Source organism: Peromyscus eremicus, chromosome 10 (genome assembly GCF_949786415.1).
Source record: "Peromyscus eremicus chromosome 10, PerEre_H2_v1, whole genome shotgun sequence".
NCBI lineage: Eukaryota > Metazoa > Chordata > Mammalia > Rodentia > Cricetidae > Peromyscus > Peromyscus eremicus.
The window spans coordinates 44,507,142-44,533,873 of record NC_081426.1 but is presented as its reverse complement, the minus strand read 5'-3'; the positions used below and the strand labels follow the sequence as shown (position 1 = coordinate 44,533,873).

Below are 26,732 nucleotides of genomic sequence, written 5' to 3'. Positions count from 1 at the left end.
GATGAAAAACACATTCTAAGAACAATTCTATGTTTTGAAGAAATTAAAGCCACAAGACTCTTGTCTTATTTTCTTGGAGTTTTCTCACAAGCACTCAGAATTCTGCAATGTTCCCTGTGCCTTGGATGTGGGAGTGTTTTACAGGCATATCCACTGTGACTGGGCTCTTCAACTCTGCATTATGTTTGGTTGTGGTTTTCTGTAATGGTCTCCATCATTTGCAGAGAGGTTTCCTTGATTAGGGGTGAAACTACACTTAATTAAGCATAAGGACAAATGTTTGTAGACAGTTGTTATGGATTGTGCTGGTTCAGAAAATTAGTTGTAGATTCCCTGATGCTTCCGCTAGAGCCAAAGACCACCTAACAAACCCCACAATATCAGACATTAGAAGCCCTCTTCTGAGTTTGTGGGTCAGAGCTCTCTAAGTGACTGAAAACACATGGCCTAATGCTGTTGCCCTTGTTTATCCCTAACCCAGAGGTGTAAGGTATGTCTTTATTGCTGAAGACACCATTCACTTCCCCACAATATCAGACATTAGAAGCCCTCTTCTGAGTTGGTGGGTCAGAGCTCTCTAAGTGACTGAAAACACATGGCCTATTGCTGTTGCCCTTGTTTATCCCTAACTCAGAGGTGTAAGGTATGTCTTTATTGCTGAAGACACCATTCACTTCAGGAATAGTGCCCCAAGGCCCCTGAACTTGAACTGACCTGAAATCCTTTTCCTTGGAGCCTAGTTTTCATGATATCAGGAAGTATCATACAAGCTTTGAATGAAGGGAGGCAACTCACAATTTTACTCAGTTATGACATGGATGAATCACATCAATGACCAGCATGACACTATAACCCAATGAGTACAGTTGTGGCATACATACTTTGGTAGTAACCAATGGCTTTCTAATTGGACTTAAGACACACTCAACAAAAGGGATACCATGACAGACTGCTACTAGAAACATAACTAACTACTCAGTCATAGTGAAATCATGGTTATTGGAAGAGAATTTTCTTTTTGACAATCATAATCAGAAATTGACATGGTTTGGTCCCATCAATGTGATGAACACTAGCACACAATAAATTATACATAATATTTTCAGAGTTACACATTGAGGAATAAAGTAAGAAGGAAAAGCAAATGTGGAAGGCAGTGGTCCTCAAAGTTGGAGAATCAGAGTAGAAGAATCAATATTATCTGAGAACTTCTTAGAAGAAACCCAAGCAGATGGATAGAATCAAACATGTAGGGGGCGCTGAGCTGACTGTTTTAACAATGGTTCCAGGCAATTCTCATTCTATAAGTCTGAGATCTACTGATATAAGGAATATAGGATATTTTGAGGGAAAGTGAAGTTAGAATAAAGATATACTTCATAGTCAACAATAAAGTCCAGAAAATAAATTTATTAATATTCTGTGAGTCAGGATTATCCCTTGGGAGGTGCTTCTATGTAGATCAGCTTATAAAAGTTTATATCAAATATATCAAGGAACTGATGGGAGACACCTTCTCTAACACATGCTGTTGACACCATGGAGGAGCTTGTTTAACAGAGAGAATAAACTGAGAGGTGAGAAATGCCCTACTCTCTAATTGGAGGAGCAAAATTTTTAGCTCAGCTCATTTTGCCTCAAAATTTCATGCTTCTTAATTTCTAACACACTGTTTATAATCTCCAGGAACCCCCATACAATAATTGAGGATTTACATATGCATTTAGTTTCAAATGCTCCCACTAAATGTGTGTGTGTGTGTGTGTGTGTGTGTGTGTGTGTGTGTGTGTGTGTTCTTATAAATCATACAATCTTTTTCACATTGTTACTGGAAGGGTTTAAAGAGAAAATGAAGATAAAGTTTGCATAATGAAATCTCCTTGTTAAGCATTCCACCCTGTTACTAGATTCTCACATGGATTCTGGTCTCCTATTTCTTGATATCATTTTTCTAGTTATTTTATAACTCTAAATATTATATTTTAATAATTTAATATGATGATAAAAATCTTTGATTTATTCACTAGTAAAGACTGAGGACCTAAAATCAGTCCAAGAACACAATAGGTACCTAATTAAAGTTTGTTGAATGATTTTTTTTTTCAAGACAGAGTTTCTTTATATAGTCTTGGCTGTCCTGGAACTAGCTCTGTAGACCAGGGTGGCCTTGAACTCATAGAAATCTGTCTGCTTCTGCCTCTGGAGTGCTGGGATTAAAGGCATACACCAGCACTGCCCAGGTGTTGAATGATTCTTATCACCATTACAGCCATCATAGAGATGATCATATCCTAATGGCTAGATGTCTGCCAGTATATTTTTCCACCTCCTGTCAAGTACAAAAGTCTGTCTCTGTCTCTCTTATTCTCTTTGTGCTGCCATAACCAAACAGCTGACAGAAAGTAGGTTATAAACACCATTTTGTTTTCAGAGTTGTTGAACTTGAGAAGAAGTTAACGGTCACTTAATCTGCAGGTTCACTACTTAGATGAGGGAAGTGCATTCCAAGAAAAAGGAGCACCATGGTTTTATATGCTAGAAGGCAGAAGAGTCAGAGAATCCACACTCTATGAAGCATCTTCTTAATTGCATTTATACAGTGAAGAACCCTTATCATCACTTCTATTTTTTTATTAAAAATAGTTTTTTTCATACAGTATATTCTGATTATGGGTTTTCCCTCTCCCAACTCCTCCCACTTTGTCCCCCCTTTGCCACCCACCCAAATCCACTCTCTCTCTCTCTCTCTCTCTCTCTCTCTCTCTCTCTCTCTCTCTCTCTCTCTCCCTCTCTCTCTCTCATTGGAATACAAACAGGCTTATCTCTTAGCAAAGTGATACTTTCCTTATCACACTTTATTATCATCACATGAGTGATAATAAACAACATCTGAATTATGCAAGAAACACATTAACTCATAGCACTCCATTATAGCTACATGAAATCAAATAACTAAGTTTTTGGCATTAAGAACTAAATGGACACTCGGAGGCAGAGCCAGGCAGATCTCTGTGAGTTCGAGGCCAGCCTGGTCTACAGAGTGAGTTCCAGGAAAGGCACAAAGCTACACAGAGAAACCCTGTCTCAACCCCCCCAATGAATAAATAAATAAATAAATACATACATACATACATAAATAAATGGACAACCTGTGGTCCATGCCAGTACCTTAGTCTTCCATAGTACTGAAATGGAGTGTTGATGAGGTACCATATTAGGGTGCCTAAGAGTGTGTACACTGTCTTATACTTCAGTGTGTGGATATGATAGAAGAAAAAATTTTGGGCATATGAACCTTTTTTCAGAGTATAGGGAAATTATCATTCTGTTTATATAATCATCAAAATATATATATATATATATATATATATATATATATATATATATATATATGTATAAACATTATTTTGCCACACTTAAACTATTGTCAATCTTATCCTGATGCATCCAAATTTATAGTCATGAAAGAACATGGTTGTTTTAAATTTTCATCAGTTTAGCCTCTTAGTTCACCCACCCTTCCTTATTTTCAAAGAAAATTATTATTAACTTTCATGTTTTAAGTCTCTGTTCAGAGTCGTCATTCTCTACAACACAGAAAACTTTCATAGTACCAGAATGACAGAGAATGAGTGTGGTGTTTCACAGAATGTAATAATGACTAAGTTTATCTCTTAACATGTCCAAGTCACTGGGATTGACTCCATGGACGCCTTGCTCAAACAGAAGGTAGCATTCACACAGAAGGTAGTATTCAACATAGGATAGAGTAAAGGCAGCACATTCACACTGGAAGGAATATAATTCATATTCAAGAAAGTAAGTAAAGGCTGTAACTTAAAAAATATATATGAAAAGGTCAGAAGTTGGGATAATCAGTGTAAATTAAGGAGTGGGAAGAGAGACAGATCCAAGAAAGTGGTTCTGGACAAAACTGTAAAAATGCGATGCCCCACCGTGCTCTCTGCATGATGCTAAGTCTTGCAGGATTAGAAACTTTTTCTTGCATGCATTTTAAATGCTTTGATTTGTACTTAATGACAGGGAACTTGTATATGCCACTCAGTAGAGATGGATTTGTCCGAGGCCCTGCTAAATCAATGCATATTCACTGAAATCTCTTGTCATTGTTCTGTCAGAGAAAGCGCTGCATCCATTCCACCACATGGAGATCTGGCTGGTCCGTATCTGCGTTTGTAACCAGCTGGGACTTTCACTGCCTTCATTATGCCATTTATTTATCAGGAGACAGTTTTCCTGTTGTCTTTGTTTTCCTCAGTGGAAGTTATGCTGCTTTTGTTTGTGTTATAATAGAGAACAAGTCATTTCCTTTCCAACATTAGCAGGCCCATCAGTCACGCACTTTGACTTATAATTTTGAGTGCCTTTCAGCACTTCTAGGACCAAGAAAAGATGATATTATTCTGAGCCACAACATTATGGGAGCAAGAAATTCCCTCAAGAGGCCATATAATCCGATCCTCTGACTCCAATTGAACATCGGGTTTTGAAGAGGCCATCACTTACAGATAAAATCGTCCTCTTCACTTTATATTCACATGACATTGATGGGGACTACATTTTCTGTGAGACTAGACAGAGAAAATAGCTCTTCTGAATACAAAGAAGAGCCCTTCCCCCTTCTACCAAAATTTAAAGCTGGGCAAAGCAATCTGTAAACTAATTATCGCAGTGTGGAACAGTTAGAACTCAGTGTGATAGCTAAAGTCCATGGGTGGTGTCTTGGTATCTTTTTTTATTTCTCTTGTTCCATAACAAATTTGCCACAATTCAGCTTAAATCAATATACATTGTCCTATAGTTCTATGAGTTCAGGAGTCTGAACACAGGTGAGCTTTATGTCTAGATGGGGTCTTACAGGGTTGAGGGCCAGGGAATAGGAAGGAATGTGACCTTCTAGATTCTAGAATCTAAAAGCTCATAGTCCTCTTTAAAGCTCCTGATAGAGAATTCCAATTGAAGCATAGTATGCCCAATTTCTTGCTAGATGTCACCTACAATCTGCTCTTACCTCTCTTAAGACATTGTTCCCCTCTGGGGAAAGAGGAAATGGAACCAAGCTAGATGTCAATCAAAAATAGATGTACTGATAATGAAAATGTGGTACATATACAATATTGAATGTTATTCAGCTATAAAAAATGAATTGACTGGAAAATTGCTAGACTTGGAATATACAATTTTAAGCAAGGTAACTCAAATGCAGAAAAGAAAACACAATCCATCTTCTTCCTCAAATACAGATCCTAGAACACAATGTATATATGGGACAATAATGTATATGAGGAACTTTAAGTATAGGTACAGTACAACATCTAGAAAGGAGACAAAAGGTAATATTAGTTAGTGAGAAAGAATGGAATTTTCAAAAAAGGACATATGAGATGTGACAAAGGATATAAAACTAATTTCAATTCTGTCATATTTTTGAGGTGACTAAGTCCATAAAAATATAATTGATAGTGAAAGTATAAAACCCTAAGCAAAGCTCAATAGCTTCAGAAAGGCCATTCTAATTGTATATCTGTTCACTGAGAACTATACACATTAGGACCACAAAAGTGTTTGACTGACCAGCGTTATCTAATTTTGTGATGTATTTAATCTGTGGCTTCAATTACAATAAAGTAGTTATAAGATGAAGTTGTTCCCATTGTATGCACTTGAATCAGCTTCACAACACAGCACATTACCTTCTTAAGACGAAAAGAAGAATATATAATAGGAAGAGACAGAAGAATCAGGAGTTCAAAGTCATCCTGATCATTATAATAAATTCCAAGACATTATGGGCTGTATGAGACTTTATCTCAATCCCTTAGTCTCCACAAAAACAGTTTATATTATATATAAGTACATACATATGTATGTGTGTGTGCTATTTATTATAAATATCTACACCACACACACAACTGCCTCATATCCTTCTTACATCTTTTAAGAATGTACTTCATTAGGTCAGGACCAATTAAGACAATTTCCCCTTTAATAAACTCAGTGACTGAATAGATACTATAACTATGATTGAAAAGTCCCTTTAATCTTTGCCTAAAATGGGAATGATATATAGTGCACTTCAGATTACAAAGAGCATGTGGGAAAGCAGAAGACCTTAAGAACTATCTTAGAATTTGTCTTATCACAGGTGGAGACAAATGAACTCCATGTGCTAGTTTTCCATACCTGCAACTCATCCTCAGATGTAGAAGATTAAAAAAAAAATAGCTGATTATTAACTCAATAGACTATAGAGAAGAGGTGGAGAATTTGGTCTGAACTTTGAAGACAATTCTTTGATCATTTCAGATTTATTCATTGGTACATTTTCTTGTTACTTCTTGGTCCTAGGTGGCCTCATAATTCTGATAACTGGTTTGAGCAACAAGACAAAGATAAGGTATCTTTCATGAAATGTCGTCCCAGACTTCCTCACAATGTGGTAAAAGGAATTCATCAGGAGTAGAAAGCACATGTCAGACGTAGGCTTGCATTTGGGTTCCTAATACTCTTTGGATCAAAGAAAGGCCAAGGCAAGAGTCAAGCAGAGAAACATCATGTTTTCACAAAAAACAAACAAACAAACAAACAAAAAGCCTACCACATCATATCATTGGATATCTAAAATCAAACAAGGCCCAAGGATGGCCACTGAATACAAGAGCATATTAACATGACTACACATGCACCATAATATCCCTGCACATAGTGTGTACTCCACATGTACTTGTCTACTATAAAGCACATAAATTACTCTATAATGTATCTATAAAAAAATCATTCTCTTACCTCAAAAGTCATTTTTCAAAATTAGAACATGTATTTTGAGACTCATATTTTCCTGTATTTCTCAGCTTTTATCTTTTTTCTGGTACCTTTAGAAGCAACTTTTCTCCTTTAAAAATGCAATTAAAGATATGAACAACCATTTCTCTATTACCTCATGAAAGATTTTGCAACTACATGCACCCTTATGACCCCTTCACATATCGCCTTCATTAAAAACTACCATGTACAATTAGAATATATAATTTGACTCAATTATATTTAAAACCCCAACCAGACTTCTACCTCTTCTCTAAGGACACTGAAGGCCTCAGTGTTCAATGTAAATGACAAAAGACTGTAACGCAGGTAGCTCTCCATTCTGATCAAAGACCACAGTGAAAAATGGAAAACAACTTAAAGGTGCATGGAGAGATAGAGAAGTTTATTATTGGAGTTTATATACTGTGAATATAAACAACATATGAAAAGGAAAAATATCAAGGGAAGCTTCTAAGCAAGAAACAAAATTGCTGAATCATCATGGAATGGAGGTAATTTCTCATGGGATTCCAAAATTATAATAAATATGTAAGATGAATATATGAACATGAAAGAGAGTGGAACATGCATGAGAGAAAAATGGTTGGGCTAGAGTTATGTAAAAAGCAAATATCTAATCTGTATGTGGTTAAGACATTGAAATATACACCTCGTTATTGTTCTTAGCTTGCTAAAGAACCAAGCAGGCATAGACATTAGCTGGACTTGATTTCCCTCAAGACAACCAGCAGAATTACATTTTAAACACAAGTCTGCTTGTATCACTTATCTGCCTTACAGCAAAACCAAAAGCAATGATTGTCCCTAGATTTTCAAGTAATCTTGTCATAATCTATTGGATACAAAGGCAGTGTGCACAACTATGCCTTGTTGGCTCACCTGGTAAAAACTGTTTAATCTATTTGTGTTGCTCTCGTTCTCACTCCTCCACTGGGGGAATTCTTCATTGTCTTTATCAGGGAATCAGAGGTAAGTTTTGTTTGATCTGTTTACTTTGTTCATTTCTTCCTTGCTTGTTCCCTCCCTTTGTGTTCATTATAGATATCATTTACTCATCCTTACAGTTAAAATTTATTACTCTTTTGCCCGCATTCTGCTGTGAATAACTACAGGATAGAAACAGTGTTTGAGTTACTTAAGTTCATGTAGCTCTCCCTGGAATTTAACATTAACTGTTCTTTATTTTGTAGAATGGCATGAACCAATCAATTGTCAAACAAATCAGTGAAGTTTCTGATAAGACACAAGGGGATCACAGCCTCTAGTCCTCAAAGGCATAGATAGTTCCTAATGTTCTAGGCTGTCCTCTGTGAGTTGTCTTTGAATGCCACTTGCCTGTCATACATTGATTCAACTCCCCACCCCTCGCCACTAGGAGTAGAGCAGAAGGACACAGACTTCATGGTGAGGCAGGCAATATCATCTGGAGATAGACTCTAATTTGCATTATGGGCTACTTGCTAGACAGTCTTAAATTGCACTGAGATATAGACTACCAATGCTGTCTGGTTTGTATAGAACAAATCTGATTTATAACTATTGTCTAGAATAAGTTTTGCCCCATTCATTGCCACAGATGGTTGTCTTTGAACGACAGATTATATAAGCATACTGAAACTGAAGTCACATGTTCTTAGATACATGTGTCTAAGCCATGCATGTTCAAAGATGTAGAATTGACTAAATGGGGAACCACAGATGAGGAAATCAGAATAATCATATTCTCACTGAAGCCCTGTTCCTAACTTGACATAACATATTTACAAATTCAATTAATAAATTGCTATGGTTTCATTTTGTGGAAAGTGAGATAAAAATGGGAGAGTAATAATATGTTAAATATAAGATGAATTGCTAAATGGTCTTATTAATAAAAATCCCATAGCCAGATATTAGGGTAAAAACTGAGAGATCGGGGAAGCAGAAAGAAGCCAGCCACATTCTTACCACTAGAAATTCTCAGCCAAAGAGAGATCTATTTCCTGTATACCTATGCATATGCCTTTCTGTCTCTGCCCTCTTACTTCCTCTCTCCACCCAGCTACATCACTTCCTGTCTGTCTGTAGAGACATCCAGACCTCCATGATTTGTGCTGGGATTAAAGGCGTATGCCACCATGCCTGGTTCTGTTCCCATTGTGGCCTTCAACTCACAGAGATCTGGATGGAGCTCTTCCTCCCAAATGTTAGGATTAAAGGTGTGTGCTACCATTGCCTGACTTCTATGTTTAATATAGTAACTGACTTTTTACTCTGACCTTCAGAAAAGCTTTATGGGGTTGTACAAATAAAATATCACCATATTTCCCCTTTTATTGTCTACAATTTAAAAAAAGTTATAACTAAAATAAGAAAAACTATATACAATAAATACAATAACTATATACAATATATAGAGGCAATAAATACATCAACAATGTCTAGTCCATTTTCATTTGACAAATTCAGCAAAAATATTCCATTATCTATCCTAGTTTCGTGAGTCCAAAATGTACCTAATTCACTTTCTGTCCTAACTTGTATTACCAACCGAAAACTAACTTTTATATCTTTCAAACTTATACAATTTACACCTCCTAGTGATTTTCCTTTCTGAACTTCTTAACAAGGAAAACTATAACTATCTAATCTTCAATTCCCTCAGAGACCAGAGAAGGAAATAATATTACCTAGTTAAACAGGAAGTACAAACAAATGACTTCCAAAAACTGTGAGTTATGACAGAAACAGCCAGCTGCCTAGAGAGTCAACCAAAGTTTCTCTGCAACACTGGGGCATCCATTCTTCAGCCTACAGGCTTAGCATATCTGAAAAACTTATTTGTGAAGCAGAATTTTCTATAGAGCTTTCCTACCTTGTCTTGGAAAGCATCAGCAGTCCTCTGTTTTGTGGCCTGCTTATTAATTTCGGACAGCATACTGTCAGCAATTAATGCAAGGGCATTTTTCTGCCCAGTGGCTAACTTTTGCCACAGAGAAAGTAAACTCCATATGGAGTTTATTCAATGCCATTCATCTTCTCTGAAGTAGATTGGTGCTTCCAGGAGCAGACATGTCTCATAGTCATAAAAATAAGAAAATAATCTATGTTATTAAAACTTCTTAAATGTCACATTCTGTAGATCTCTGAAGTGTTTGAAGATGACCTGTATATCTAAAATATATCTCTACTTGATGTTAAAAACATACCTAATATGAATACATGTTAGATTGTAATTACTAACTACTAACTTACATTTCTTTATATCCTAAATATATATATTGTTGATAATAATAACTTTCAAAGACTAGAAAATTGCATTACATTGTTAAACGACTGTATACGTACAATACCTTGAACAACATTAGAAATATGTGTTCAGTATTTTCTACCAAAATCAATCTCAAATTTGTATCAATATACATAATTTGTATATAATATAAAAAATCCAATCCAATGTAAAATATTTAAAAATAGATTCAATACTTTATCTTTTTAATCTCATCATATATCCATATTCTCTCTTTTTTCTTTTCAGAGTAGATTTAATAGTCTCCCTCTTATCTATATACTCTTTTTTTTTTCAAACAAGAACCCTGAATATAATTTCCTTTGCTTAATTTTTTTTCTGATCTTTGACAATTAACAGCTTGTAACCAACCATCCTAAACAATGACAATTATCCATAACCCATAGAAAGACCAAAACTACCCACCCCACCTCTTGAGAATGTGGGCATCATGTTCTTAAAATTACTTCCTGCTGTCTGGGGGCAAAGGCAACTTTAGGGGATCCTGGAAAGAAAAATTTGGGGTTAATTGTCAAGTCCTAGCAGAGGCAGCTATAACATTTGTTGTCCAGTCTCTGCATAATGCAAAGATACTGGGCTTGTCTCAAGTTCTAACTCAAGTAATCTTTGAGGCTGGATCACCTCAACTAGCCATCTCGAAATTATCCTGACTAGTTTGTAGTCCAAAGTTGATCTTCGTGTGGTGTTTGTCAACTTAGTAGTATTATCATCATCCTGATGGAATAGTCGTTGTGGGACCCTATCATCTTTTTGGAGACTTCAAATATGCTGTTAGGTATGGTCATGATTCCTTCATGAATAGCATATAATTCCAATCTTTGAACTGAATTATAAAGACTTTGAACAAGTTTACTTAAATTTTTTGATTTATAGCATGCCTTTCCTTGTTTGTTTGCATCTGTAGAAAACGTAGGAGTTTCAGTTATAAATGTTTCCCATACAATATGAGGCAGGATCCAGTTAGCTCTCTTATAAGTTGAATTCTATCACTTTTGGGATATTTTTTGTTAATCTCTTCCAAAAAATTATTACAATCTCTTTACCAAGGTTCACTTTCTGCCAATAATTTGTCAAAGTCATCATTAGTTAAAGGTACTACAAGTTCTGCTGGGTCTATTGCTGCTAATTGATGAAGTCTCAATTTTCCTTTTAAAGTAAACTCAGAAATATTTTCCACATAAGTTTTTAATTTTTTACTCTGTTTATTTGTTAGAAATATCCATTATAATATAATATCTTCCCTCTGCATTAAAATTCCTGTGGGAGAATGCTTAGAGAGTATTCGCTAAGATTCAAGATGAAATCAAGCTTCAGATCCACACGATTCACATATGCATACAGTATTTTCATCAAAGCCAATTCTCTCTCAGCTTCAGCTGACAATTCTCTTGGACTAATAAGTCCTTGTCAGCCTCTAAGGTTTTGAACAAATTACTCAGTTTATCATTTTTACCCCAACACTCTATAGATAGAAAATGTGTCTGAATAGTTTTTGTAAGTCATTTAGAGTCCATAATCATTCTCTCCTAATTTGCACCTTTTGGGGTCTATTTTTTATGGACCTATTTTATATCTAAATAATTAATAGAATCTCCTCTTTGTATCTTTTCAGTAGCAATATATAATCCCCAATAAGGTAAAATCTTCAAACATTCTTATTTGAATCAGCTAGTAAAATATCATCCATATAATGATAAATTATAGATTTAGGAATTTGTTTACATATTACTTCCAATAGCTGTTGTACAAAATATTGGCACAGGGTTGGGCTACTTAATATTCCCTGTGAGAGGATCCTCTACTGATATCTCTTAACTGGCTGGGAATGATTAAAAGTAGGCACCGTAAAGGCAAATCTTTCTCTCTCCTTTTCTTTTAAGGGTATTGAGAAGAAACAGTCTTTTAAATTGATGGCTATAAGAGGCCATCCTTTAGGTAACAGAGTAGGCAAAGGAATTCCAGATTGTAAAGATCCCATGGGCTGAATTACCTTGTTAGTTGCTCTTAGTTAATTGCTCTTACTATTCTCCACTTACCAGATTTTTTTTTTAATAACAAATATAGGAGAATTCCAAGGGCTGGTTGATTCTTCAATATGCTGAGCAATTAACTGCTCTTGTACCAGCTCTTGCAATGCCTGCAGTTTCTCTGTTGTTAAAGGACACTGCTGAACCCATACTGGCTTGTCTTTTAACCATTTTAAAGGTAGAGCTGTTGGTGTCTTTGAAAGATCAACAACTGTTGTACCCTGTTCTTGTACAATCTAGATGGCTGTTCTTTATAATATCTTCTAATATTTCTCTCAGAAACATGTGTTAGTTTATGGTTTGTTTCTGAGGTTGGAGGAATATTAATATGGGCACTAGATCATGGCCCCATAAATTCATAGCTATAATGGCCATGTATGGCTTTAAGTTTCCTCTCTGTCCTTCTGACTCTATACATTTAAGCCTTCTTGTGCTCTATTTCACCTGAGATAATGTTCCAATCCCTAACAGCTGAACATTTACCTCCTGAAAAGTCCAATTTGGATGCCAAGATTCTGGTGCAATTATTGTTACATCTGCATCTGTGTCTACAAGATCCTCCATGAGAATGTCATTTATTTGTATTTTTAATTTTGGTCTTTGTTCATTTATAGAAGTTTGCCAAACAATTCACTTTATATTTTCTCCTGAATTTTCTGTTCTCTCTGCTATAGCTGTTCTATCAACCCAAGCAGCACGGTTTATTACAATTAGCATTTGGTTATTTATTTGATCTGAGAAGAGGTTTCTTCTATGATGGCAGGAAAGGACTGAACTGAATTTGCCATGGGGGGACTGTGAGAGGTCCCTCAAGGAGCTTGCCAACAGCAAAGGCAAAGAATTACCTTGTCTGTCCCTTGTTGATCTATATTGGTTAGGTCAATGTTTGCCTTTACCATACCTTCTGCATTAGCCAAAAGGGAGGGGTATTCTGTTGCCTTTGTTCCTTAAAGAAACATTGTTTCTAGGAACATCCTGTGTACAGTCCCTTTTTGGTAACCTTGTTTACCACAATTAAAACATCTGAAACTATTATTTTTCTTCAGACATTGGAAATCACTTCTCCTATCCAAGTACCAAAATGGTCATGAGATTCAATACTAATTGCATCTTTGATCCATTCCTCTAAGGGTGCTGATCATGCCTTTAATGGCCTAATTACCCTTTTGCATGCTGCATTGATATTTTCAAAATCCAGAGATTCAATTATTATCTGTCTAGAGTCTGATTTTAGTATCATTCTATTTACTGCTGAAAACAGCCTTTGTAAGAAATCCATGAAAGTTTCTTTTGGGCCCTGTATAATTTTTGTAAATGATTCAATTTTCTTTCATACTTCTTTAATTCTGTCCCAAGCACTGAGGGCTGCCATTTGATATAGAATTAGGATGTGGTCATCATATAAAGATTGTCTTTTTTTACCAGCAAAATTGCCTTCTCCAAAAAGTTGATCTTTGGAAATTTCCATACTTCTAACCTTACATCATTGTTCTATAGTCTTAGCTTCCTCTTTCCACCAGGTTCTCCACTGCAACTGTGGCCCAGCTTCTAGGACTGCTGTAACTAAATATTTCCAGTCCTGGGGGATAATTCTATTACAAGTTGACCACAAATTTATGATGGTGATGTAGTTCTGCATGTTGTGAAAATGTGTAGCTCTGATTGGTTGATAAATCTGTTTGGCCAATGGTAAGGCAGAATAAGGTTAGGCAGGACATTCTAACTAGAGAAAGGGGAAGAAAGAGCAGGGAGATACTGCTAGCCACCAACAGGAGAAGCAAGATGTAAAGATACTGGTAAGTCATAAGCCACATGGCAAAGTATAGATTTATAGAAGGGGTTAGTTTAAGATAGAATAACTAGATAGCAAGAAGCCTGCCCTGGCTATAGTTTAAAAATAATAATAGCCTGTGTGAGTTTGTTTGGGACTGAGCAGCTGTGTGATTGGTGGGTGAGAGATTTGTCCTGACCACAGGCCAGGCAGGACACAGCAAAACTTTCATCTTCAAGTTTACCATCTGCTTTACAAACAGAGAATGCATATCATATGAGACTATAGCTCCTTTAAATCTCCTCAAATCTAACATTTCCACAGGAGACCAGTTAGCCCACACACAGATTTGAGCATTTAGCAGTTCCTGTAAGTTACTGGATAGATTAAGTTTGGTTGTTTGAAAATACAATGCTGGCTGGTCTATCACATATTTTTCTCTCTAGTTGCCAAACAAACAAGCAATATGTTAGTCATCTGGCTGTAATGGAAGAGATTTAGTAAAAATGGTAGAGAATCAAATCATTCCATAAATGGGACAACACCATGCAGAATGACTTTATGGACTGTATAAATATTATTATCATTGATGGAGAAAAGGATAATTAAATTATTCACAGATATTGTATGAAAAGGACTTTAAAGAATTAGTGCTATGAAATTCCCACAGAAGAAGTATAGCTTCTTCAAAATATAGTGACTTGTCCAAAGACACATTGGTAGAAAAATGAATGACATGAAGTGCCCAGGTTCTTTTTTATGCATTTCACAAAAGCATCCCATGCAGATTTCAGGACAATCAACTTAATAGGCTCTAGAATCACCTGGGAGATGGGACTCTGAGCAGGCCTGTGGCAAATGATCTTGATTTCATTGTTTGAAGTATGAAAATCAGTTTTAACTTTGGGCAAAACTATTCCCTTGGCAGGAAATCCTAACTATATATGATGGGGAAAGCTGGCTTACATCTATCTGTTTCTGCTTTCTGATTGTGGATATGATATGACCAGCTGCTTCAAAGCTCTTGCTGTATTGACTTCCTTGTCCTGATGGAATTTGCCCTTGGATTTTCAGCCAGAACGAACCCTTTCTCCCTTAAGTGACTTGTAGAAGAATATATTATCATACCAAACAGAGGAGAACTAAGAAACATAAGGCTGTATTAATCACTAAGGGAAAAAATTTATTGGAAACACACGGCCATCAAGATAATTTCACAACACTGATGTCATCAGCCCATATGACATATTATAATGGGTTTTTTACAAAAGTCCTTGTCATACAATTTAAACACTTTAATAAAAGGATCTTTCATGACAACAAATGCCTGCTATTCAACTACTTTTTAAAAAAACTCTTCACCTCCCATTTTCCATATTCTCACTATGTATACTATAATGAAACCACAGTGACAGCTGGTCACTCCCTAGGTTATAGCTATACCATGTCTCCCTAGAACTCCGTGCTACACCTGTTGACCTTGTCTTTCAAAGCTCAGCTTTGGTTTTACTACCTGTTCCTCTTTCTCTTCTTTTTTCTATTTTATTTTATAATATAATTTAATTCTATATATCAACCACGGATTCCCTTGTTCTCCCCCCTCCCGCCCCCCTCACCTTCCCCCCAGCCCATCCACAATTCCCATCTCCTCCAGGGCAAAGACTCCCCCGAGGATTGAGATCAACCTGGTAGACACAGGTCCAGTCCCCTCCTCCCAGGCTGTGCCAAGTGTCCCTGCATAAGCCCCAGGTTTCAAACAGCCAACTCATGCGCTGAGCACAGGACCAGGTCCCACTGCCTGGATGCCTCCCAAACAGATCAAGCCAATCAACAGTCTCACCTATTCAGAGGGCCTGATCCAGTTGGGGGCCCCTCAGCCATTGGTTCATAGTTCATGTGTTTCCATTTGTTTGGCTATTAGGACCCCAAGAAAGACACAGGGATAGCCCAATGACGGAGAAATGGATGAGATCTACATGAACAGCCTGGACATGAGTGGGGGTAATGAAGGGTGAGGGTCGAGGGAAAGAGAGCTTGGGGGAGCAGGAGATCCCAGCTGGATCAAGAACAGAGTGGGAGAACAAGGAATAGGAGACCATGGTAAATGAAGACCACATGAGAATAGGAAGAAGCAAAGTGTTAGAGAGGCCCACAGAAATTAGCAAAGATGCCCCCACAATAGACTGCTGGCAATGGTTGAGAGACAGCCCAAACTGACCTACTCTGGTGATAGGATGGCCAAACACCCTAATTGTTGTTCTAGAAACCCCATCCAATGACTGAGGGAACTGGATGCAGAGATCCACGGCTAGGCCCCGGGTGGAGCTCTGGGAGTCCAATTGGCGAGAAAGAGGAGGGTTTATATGAGCAAGAATTGTTGAGACCTCTTTCTCTTCTATCTCAATTTATCACCACATATATCTTGTTCTTACTCCAGAGGTTGAAAAGTTTTATTTCATGAAATCTGGTCAAATGTTTTTCATTCTTCCATTGTCACACATATGACCCTACAGTGTTGAATTGCTAGAGACCTGAATTATCAGGTCTAGAAAATGTTAGATTGAGCTCTGGCAAATGTCATGTGTCTTATAACCATTATGAAATTCTATTTTCTTCATTTTTGTTACTCAAAACAAAACAACAACAACAACAAAGAAAATGAAACAAATATTAACAATTTAACCAATTACCACAGGGTTATTCTGAGAATCAAATGAACCCCTGCCTGGAAATAATTGACCTCCATGCATACAAGTCAAGGAAATGAGCTAATGTACAAGAAAACAATTTTTTTCAAATCTGTGTTTCCAGAAACTTCCATGGAACCTGTCACAAGTCTAAAGCATTTAATTACCTGTGTCATTTCCATCTATGGTGCAAAACAAATGTTGTTGTTTGTTTTTGCTCTTTTTGGTCTTTTGGGGGACCCACCACTCAGCTCCCAAATAAATCACACATGGAGGCTTATTCTTAATTATGAATGCCTGGCCTTAGCTTGGTTTGTTACTTGCCAGCTTTCCAGAACTTAAATTATCCCATCTACCTTTTGTGTCTGGGCTTTTTCCATTCTCTTCTGTAAATCTTACTCTTACTCCATGGCTTGCTGTATAGCTGGGTGGCTGGCCCCTGGAGTCTTCCTCCTTCTCTAGCTGCTAGCTCTCTCTTCTCAATTTTCTTCTTCTATATGTATGTTCTGCCTGCCAGCCCCAACTATCTTTTCTCCTGCCATGCTATTGACTGTTCAGTTCTTTATTAGATCATCAGGTGTTTTACACAGGCACAGTAACACAGTTTCACAGAGTTAAACAAATGCAAAATAAACAAAAGCAACAGACCTTAAAATAATATTCTACTACACACAAATCTCAAACATCTGATAATGGCTTAGATTGCTTTATGATCCTCACAGGTAATTTATTTATGGGTCTTTTCTTTATGGTTGATCTGGCAATTTATCTGGGTAAGACTTAAGTTGACTGTCTCACCATCAAGGAAAGGGAGATCCTGGAACTTAGGCATAAGGATATCACATGTGACCAGTTTCTTGGCAGAAAAACAATCCATTTTTACAGATGCAAAACTTTGGTATCTGCATCAAAAGAGTAGAACTTGTGGTTACCCTACTATAAGCAGTGAGATATCACACCTAGGTAATATCCTCTCTCAGTCACTCTTTTCTATGCTTATATTTTCTCATATGTAAAATTATTTCATCATCTTATTCAGATTTCTTGAGAGAAATTGCACCAAAGCAGCTTTTTAAACCAGAGTTTTTAAATGACATTTCAGAACTATGGACAGTAGGCTACATTAATTCTTTGTTCCCTGCCAATCCCTCCACATCCAAAGGCATTTCCAATAAGCTATTCTACTGTCAGAGTCTGGCCTACCTGCCTTTACCCATGGTGGAGGAGTCTCTGCATTAATAAAAAGGCCTGAGGAAGTTTTTAACACCACTTCCATTCTGCTTTGGAGATGAGAAAAACATACTTCCTGGTCAGGAGTTTGGGAAAGGGCAAACTCTTCAGTCTGGAGCAGAATTAGAAGGAAAGCATGACTTTAGGGTACCAATAACAATAGCTGAAGGCACCACAAAGAAACTTTCAAACCAGGTCTATAATCACCTCAACTTTGAACTACTTAAATCTTTAATCTTACATGATTCATATTTTTTGTATTTCCCCAAATCTCCAAGAGCTGCATCAAAAATTCTCTAGGAGTATCAGCCATTAGAGTCATCTTAAAAGAAAATACATGAATTTGTTGTTCTTGTTTTTGTTGTTTTTTAATGAGCCCTGGACCTCGTTCTGCTGTTGTAGCCTTAAGGATGGTCTTTTGTCTCCCTGAGCCTTAGCTTCTTCTTTTTTTTGCATGTTAAATGTTAGCCTTGATAGTGTCTAATCACAGTACACATGCTTCTACAGACTACACTAATATATGAATTCTGATACATTCATATCCTTGGACAACTCATGACATCAGTTTCTGTACTTCCCAAAGTCCTCACAAATACTGAACTTTATTAACTCTATGAAATCATTTTAAATTACATATTCTTCTAATGTTTAAGTGCATAAAAATCTCAGTATATTGAACTTTAATTTCTAATAAGCAAACACTGACCATGAAAGATGATGGCTACCCTACATTATCTTCCTATAAATTCATGAATTAGTGAAAACAAAGATAATACTCAGAGTTTACCTAGCACAGATTCCCATGGAGGTTACAACCCCACAAAAATGCTTTCTGCTGACAGACATCATAATAACAGTAATACCAAACAAGCCATCACCAGGATGTTCATAGTGATGGTCAGCAATCATGAGCTCCTTGCTGAGAGACCCTTGCCAGAGTGCCAAAGCAGCTATGTAATTCTTTGAGCTTTCTGGATGTCAGCTCCCCACTGTGTCCCATGTGACTTGTGTCCTGGGCACAAATACCAGCACAAATGGTCAAGACAGAGTCATTGAGCTGAAAGGTCATATGACCAGGGAACACTCCATATTCTGAGGGGTGGTGGTGTGGGCATATGATTGCCAAAATTCTGTGGCATGAAGCTATGCTTTTAGTTAGAGTGTTATAGATCTAATAAAATATTCTTCAGATCCCATTATATAACCTGTAGTTACAATTGTACAAAAATATATAAGGGATTTTTTTTTTTTAGTTTTTCAAGACAGGGTTTCTTTGTGTAGTTTTGTGCCTTTCCTGGAACTCGCTGTGTAGACCAGGCTGGCCTCAAACTCACAGAGATCCACCTGTCTCTGCCTCCCAAGTACTGGGATTAAAGGCGTGTGTCACCACTGCCCAGCAAAGGCAATTTTTTTATTCACCAATATTTATGAAAGCAAATTATGTTAGTTGTACAATTTGTGTTTAGAAAATTATTGAGGCCTGCATACATGACTTTTGTGTAAATAAAGAGTGTTTTAAGGATTGTAATGTCTTATGTCACCTAAGAACACCCTACATCCCCACACCCATACCCACCCCCCCCACACACACCACACACATTCTTATATTTAGTAATATAGTTGATTTGGAGATCTTTGCAATATATAGATAGATATAGGTAGATGATAGATTGTCAGGCAGACAGATCATAGGTAGATAGATAGATAGATAGATAGATAGATAGATAGATAGATAGATAGATTATTGTGAGCCAGGTGTATAGAATTGCAATTCAAGGTACTTCATGCTGGAGAAGAAGAGAGAAAAGCATAAATTAGTAATATTTGAAACTCCTTCACCCTTGTGAGTTACAGTGAATATGAGCAACTAAAGAGCTTGTGGTCTCATGTTTCCACTATTGTTAAATAATAATACCACTGTCCTTCCTGACTCTTCATAAAATGAAATAAAAACTATTAATCAGCAAATTTAACATCTATAGTCAATGCAAAAGCTAAGTAGAAGTTGTTTCATTTTTTTTTTTTAAATCATCAAGGAAGCCTCTTACTTGTGGTAAGACTTAAAGAGCCTTCTTGAAACTTCTGAGCTATTGGAAACTGGGAGGATAAGAGCAGATGAGACTGTGAACATTCTCATTTTTAATTTATGTGGTATTGAAACAAGATTAATCATGTTTATTTCTGATTACAAATGCAATCTTCATTACAAAAACACTTAAAATTATGGATAATAATAGATAAAAATTACAAATTACTAAAGCATAAATGAGCACTTGAAAATTTCTAATTGAAGTTTCTAGATTTCTTTCCATCCAACACTTGCACAACTATTTTAATTTTTCTTTAAATTATTTATGTGTGTAACTGTGTGTCTGTGTGAGTGTGTGTGCTCTTGTATATTGGTGTCTGCCAACAACCTGATACTTTCTGTTGGATCTCTTGCAGTTGGAATTATAGGAATCTGTGAGTTTGCAGACATGGGTGCTGAGATCTAAACTCTAGACTTCATGATAGAACAGCCACCTCTCTTTGCCACTGAACCATCTCTTCAGCCCACACATATTTATCTTTATAAAAGTGAGTTATTGTATTATGTTTCTAATCTGACTTTATACTTTGAAATTCACCTTGAATATGATCTATGCCATTAAATATTTTCTCAGTAATAAGAATTTATAAACTATAATTTATATACCCAATATCCTTTTATTATAAAGTTGATTTTTTCCCTGAATTTATATCACTGCAAATAATGCTGAAGCAAACTTTCTAAAAGAAAAAAAAATCCTTTTGCAAATATCTCATTATTTTTTTATATGGATTTCCAAAAGTAAAATTACTAGGCCCAATGCCCAAACTGAATTTTAGGACTTCAGTACATGAATACTTTTAAATACTCTTAGAATATATTTAACATTTAGTCAGAGAATAAATGACTTCTGTAGTACTGGCCATTATGAAGAATACACAAAGATCTCATTCCTATTTACTCCATAGGAAGTTCCCAAATTCCCAAGGACGCTTAGACAGACAGATGAAGACTAAGCTGCCTAATGTCCCTGTGGTTAATCTTCCTTCTTCTACTTGAAAAAGAGTTTTCTTTTAACTACTGGATGTGTAATGGTACCCAGGAAAGTCTACAGGAAACAGAAGCATAATCTCCATCCCTCCACAGAAAATGCAGTTAAGACCACAGAAGACTATGGTAGACCTCTGAGCACCAGCTGGAGAAAAAACGGACCCGACTCAGCACTGCTCATGAGCATTCTGAAGGGAACTGGTGGGATGAGACAGTCCTTTCCACCTCTTGAAGTTACCTTATCATTTTCCACTCCTAAGGATACAGAGAAATTATTAGCCAAAACCCTCTCACAAAGAACTCCGACAGCAAACTGCCAAAGCCAAACTTCTTTTTTTTTCACCCCAGTGCACTTGATCTTTATTTTCTCTTTTTTAATTAATTTATTTCATTTGTTTATTTTCATACCAACCACAGTTTCCCCTCCCTCCTCTCTTCCCGTTCTCTTCCCTCACTCCCAGCCCCATCCGCCTTTCATGGGAGTCAACAAGCATGGCATATCAAGTTGAGGTACCAAGCTCTTCCCCATGTATCAAGGCTGGGAGAAGTATCCCAGCATGGGGAATAGGTTCCCAAAAGCCAGCTCATGCACGAGGGACAGGTCCTGATCCCAGTGCTAGGGGACCCACAAACAGACCAAGCTACTTAACTGTCACCCACAGAGGACCTAGGTCAGTTCCATGCAGGCCCCCTAGCTATCAGTCCAGAGTCTGTGAGCTCTCACTAGTTCAGGTCAGTTGTCTGTGGTTTCCCCTGTCATGATCTTGACCCTGCCTCACCTTGCTCATACAATCACTCCTGGACTCCTGGAGCTCAGTCAGTGCTTGGCTGTGGATCTCTGCTTCTGCTTCCATCAGTCACTGGATGAAGGTTCTCTGATGACAATTAGGGTAGTCACCGACAGGGTTACAGGAGAAGACCAGTTCAGTCACCCTCTCCACTATTGCTAGGAGTCAAGCTTCTTAATTTAGCACTTTGATTGTTAAAACCTTTCTTCTCTCTTAGTTCCAAGTCAGGTATCTAGAAAAGCTTTCACTTATTTAACAGAGAAAAACATCTTCCAAATCATGCCTTCCACTCTATGGGAAGTACTTAATCAATTGCCTGCCTCCTGGAGCAGTAGAGATCACTTTGGGGTGGAGGGTCAAAAGACTTCAGAAATTCCTTTAAAGAAGCACTCCAAAGAGAAGGGACAGTATTTTATCACAGGATTCATGCCTTCCTAAAAAGTCCTTAAGACCACCAACAGCTCCCATTTATTGAGTATCTGTAGTAGTGTGTGTGTGGCTGAGAAGAAGATGATTTAAATTGGAAAATCACAATGTTGCCCATTCACAACTTCTATGTAAATAGAAAGCCAAATGAGGTTAGAGTTAAAGGACATCCAATGACTTAGTGCAGTCTTTTAAAGCTAACAGCATACTAGACATTAATTCTGCTTTTTCTGTTAATCTCACTGGGCAAGAATAATAATTCCACAAGTTTTTAGCCAAATCTAAAGCAAATTTTATTAAATACTGGCCAAAACCACAGACACTGGCCAGGTCCATTGTAGCAAGAATCTTAAAAGTTCTTATTAATAAAATCAAACCTGAGGCCAAGTATTGGGGTGAACACTGGAAGGTCAGAGAGATAGAACAAGCCACAGCCACCTCGCCTCGCCAGTTCCTCAGCTGGTCCTGTTTCCTCCGACTGGATGCCTCTGAGTCCTCATCCAGAATGAATCTCAGCTGAACTGCTGCTCGAAAGCGTGAAAGCTTAACCAGCCAAATGCTTAACCAGCCAAATGCTTCTAGTTTCTGGTCCTCATGCCTTATATACCTTTCTGCTTTCTATCACCACTCCCTGGGATTAAAGGCGTGAGCCACCATGCTTGGCTGTATCCTTGAACAGATGGATTTCTGCCTCTGGAATGCTAGGATTAAAGGTGTGTGCTACCACTGCCTATCCTCATGTTTAATATTGTGGCTGTTCTGTCTCTGACCCCAGATAAGTTTATTAGGGTGCACAATATTTTGGGGAACACAATACCACCACAGTCCATACCCAGGATACCCAGAGTATGATGCCAAATTACATTAGTCAGGGGTTTATAAAGGCAAAACTCACAAGGCTACATACTTCCTGCCTTGTCAATCAGAGACAAGCATATATCCTCATGTGCTTCCTATGTACCTACTGAATATGTGTGATCAGGCACATCCTGTGTAGTTGGGGCAACCAAGCTTGTTTACCTAATCAAAAACACATGGGTTGATATATTATATAAAGAGCAGCCCCCAGCATTCCAGTAAGTTATCTGTCCTTGGGCAAGTAGGGCTTACAGGCTAAAGGCATTTTTGTTTTATAGATCTCTTAGGCACAGTAGTTTAAACTTGGAATATAACTTTATCTATCACACTTCCATATTGCAGCCTTATAAGAGATTAACAATATATTCACTTCAAAGCTTAGTCCTACTCTCAAGTTTCAATTACTTCAGAAATATATAAACTAGTCAAGTAGGGCAGGGGACTCAAAGTCCTGTTCAGAGAGTGTCTTTGTTCGGGGCCATGAATGGCAAAAGAGAGTTCTACTTCCTTTTTCCATATTATCTTCTCCCTAGAAGCTATAAACTGAAGGTAAGTGAAAGCTGCTGGACACCTCCTGGCTGGGCCAATTTGACTAGGCAACTCATCTACATTCTCATGCCTTACCCATAAAAAAGCCTGCAGATTAGCACCTCTAAGGCACCCAATTTCCCAGGACCATTTCTGCTAAACAGGACCTCTGCCCCACACCACCACCACCTACCTTTCTCCCAAATAGAAAATCTGTCATAAAATTCTCCCGTGAATTTCATTCTTCAAATTTGTAAGGCAAGTACCTTAAAACCACAGCAAAAGGGTACCTCTGGTGGCCTTTGAGTTTTCTGAGGCCCTTGCTCCCTTGAGTCAAGTTCATTAAGAACCAAGAGCAACTCCATCCAGGCACCATGTTATACCCTTCTTACAATCATTTTGTTGAACTCATAAGGTAATCTTGGGAAAAAATAATTGGAGTGGTCAAATATATAAAAGTGATTCTTAAAATGATAAAGTGCCTATTTTATAAGAAATGAACACTTTGAATAAAATCAATACAAAAGGACAGCATGCCTGATGATAATTATGTGCCTTACTAGTTGTTCATTTATGAACTTCATCATATAAGGATCAACGATGTGCAAGTCATACATAGTCAACCATTGCCAACTGCACATATGAAAAATTAGAATGAAATATGCCTGTGAGGGACACACTACTATGGTATGTCAAGCAACGACAGCCTTTGAATATGGCACAAAGAGGTGACTCAGCAGTCAGTATGCAGCCAATGGAGAGGATGTTTGCCCAGGTGCCAGCATTCTTGAACTTAAAGCTGCAACTGGTGTTTCAAGGCCAAAGAGAAAGAAGGCAGATATCCCATCCTGACATTAAAGAAAACGGGACAACTCTGAGTTCCCCACAAGTGTGAAAAGATAAATTTGATTAAAGACATGATGCAAGTTGAAGACAAAGTAGCTGTCCTCTGCAGATTTCTGAGTGACAGGCTCCATGGGTGGCCCTGCTGGCCCTGAGAAGACAAACTGTACTTTCAATCAGTGTGGAACAGACTGCAGGTCAGAAATGAGCCCCTTTAGCCACAGTTGAATGAGTGGATAGCAGGCCTGTCAGATGCATCTGCATTCAGGGCTGAGAACACTGATGGGCATATGCTGGCCATCATCCCTATTCTTTAATATTCTAGACATCTAGGAAGAATGTCCGTGGCTCCAGGATTTAGAAGTCAGTTTCTGGATGTGCTTATGTTTCCCGAGACAGAATGTTAATGTCTACAACTGGATTGTAAAAAGATTCTGCTTGTCTTGCCCTGTCTCTAACTCTACAGTTGTCAGCAAGTCACTAAACTTCTTTGTCAGGCTCTGCCCTGACTCTCTTTATTATTATTGCTAGTAATTTATTAGAAATGTATTTTTATTTTAAATTAATTTTCAAAGTTTACATACCTGTCATGAAATTCCTCATGGTTGATTTCAATACACTGATTTTGTATTTGGCATTGATAACAATTAGTTCTATTCTCTTGAAGAAAAGACTGATTGAAGAGATCTTAATTCTCTACTATTAACTGGAAATTTCTTTTTCCATATTCCCACCCCACACAAATTCATATGGATGGAAACTGGCTGGGTACTTAAAAGATAATGTGTTTTGAAAGCAGCATAAGCACAAACCTAGAGATGAAGAAAGAGAAAGCCAAAAGTTGTGGTAAAAGATGAAAACTAGAACTTTGGTTGTAGCAACAGATAGATGGAAATGCAACTAATTTTCTAAAATTATATTGGATCTGATGAGTATAAAAGCTATACCAATATTTTCAATCATGAAAATATCATGATTCAACCTAGTGCTTAGGATAATAAAATAACCTGGTTATGTCCAGTCAGCTACTATGAAGCAAAAGCAAATATCAGAGCCCAGGTTTCTAGAACTTAGCTATATCTTGTAAACTTATCAAAACCATGAAGTAGAACCTATGCCTTTATATATGTTATGATATTTTTACATACTTTTAGAGAATATTCACACAAGTTATACTTTGGGGTAGAAAAATGTCACTTCATACCAATTTTAAGAAAATGGATTTTTAAAATGAAGAGTTCCAATGTTCCTTAAAGAATATACTCCCTCCCCCAATGGAATTCTATAATGAGAAGTTCACATAATTAAAACTTCTTTGGCAGGTATCATAAAAAAGCCATCTGCTACCTAAAACTATGAACCAGGACCCTGAACATTCTCCTCTCCAGAGAGCTCAAAGTTAGTACAACAAGCATTAAAAAGGAAGCAGCTCAAGGGTTAGACTATAACAAGGCTCATGGTAATAAGAATAAGAATGACAAAAAGATTGTATAAGGAAGTGTTCAGATTGGATAAGTATAACATGGCTTGGCATCTCACAGGTGTGCTGAAATTTATTCCAGAGAACTGGAAAAAGAATATGAATGAATCACTACAAATCCTTAACCGTAACTGGAAAGTTCTCACCCAACAGAATGCAATGTGTAATCAGCACATACATGTCCCAGATATATGTAAACATACATACAACAAAATCAACTATGAGGACTAATGTAAATATTGAGTATCAAAAGAATGATATGGAGTATATACAAAGCCAAACCAAGGAAAGGAATAAAGGAAGAACAGCATTTGGGTAGGATGTTCTATAGGCCAGACTATTTGTTTATAATTACATTTTAGTCTCTCAAGAAGCATGTGAAGCAGATATCACAATTGTCCCTTTGCCCACAAAACAACTTAAATTCAGAAAGATTAAATAATTTTTCCTAGGTCATAAACCACAGCAAGTGATCAATATCAAAATTAAATCCATATAGATCTTTATTGAAGAAGAAAGGTTCCTCTAAACTACTGGAACCAAGACTGACAGTCCTTGTAGACAAATCCACATCCACATGTGTGTACAAAAATGACAGATGACAGACAGACAGACAGACACATAGATACATGCAGATGATAGATAGATCATGGTTGGTCAATAAATGATAGAATATAGATAGATGATACACATATTTCATAGATTAAAGTTGAAATATTCCTGGGAAATAATGGTGTTAATTTTACAATATAATAAATACCTGAAGTACCTACTCTGATTAATTTTCCTTTTAGAACAGAAGTTATTGTTATCTCAGAAAAATGTAGATAGAGAAATTAGTAATTTATAGAGCCCATAATAGTCATAATAAATGCAGAAA

General features: G+C 37.1%; 1 long non-coding RNA gene across 1 annotated transcript in view; it reads right to left on the bottom strand.

Annotated features, from left to right (window-relative positions):
• The window catches only part of LOC131920917 (uncharacterized), a 40,223-nt gene extending 15,056 nt beyond the window's left edge, over nt 1-25,167 (bottom strand). The window contains exon 1 of the long non-coding RNA XR_009381798.1: nt 24,957-25,167. This is a non-coding gene — a long non-coding RNA (uncharacterized LOC131920917). The remainder of the gene's footprint in view (nt 1-24,956) is intronic.
• Nucleotides 25,168-26,732: the final 1,565 nt, after the last annotated feature.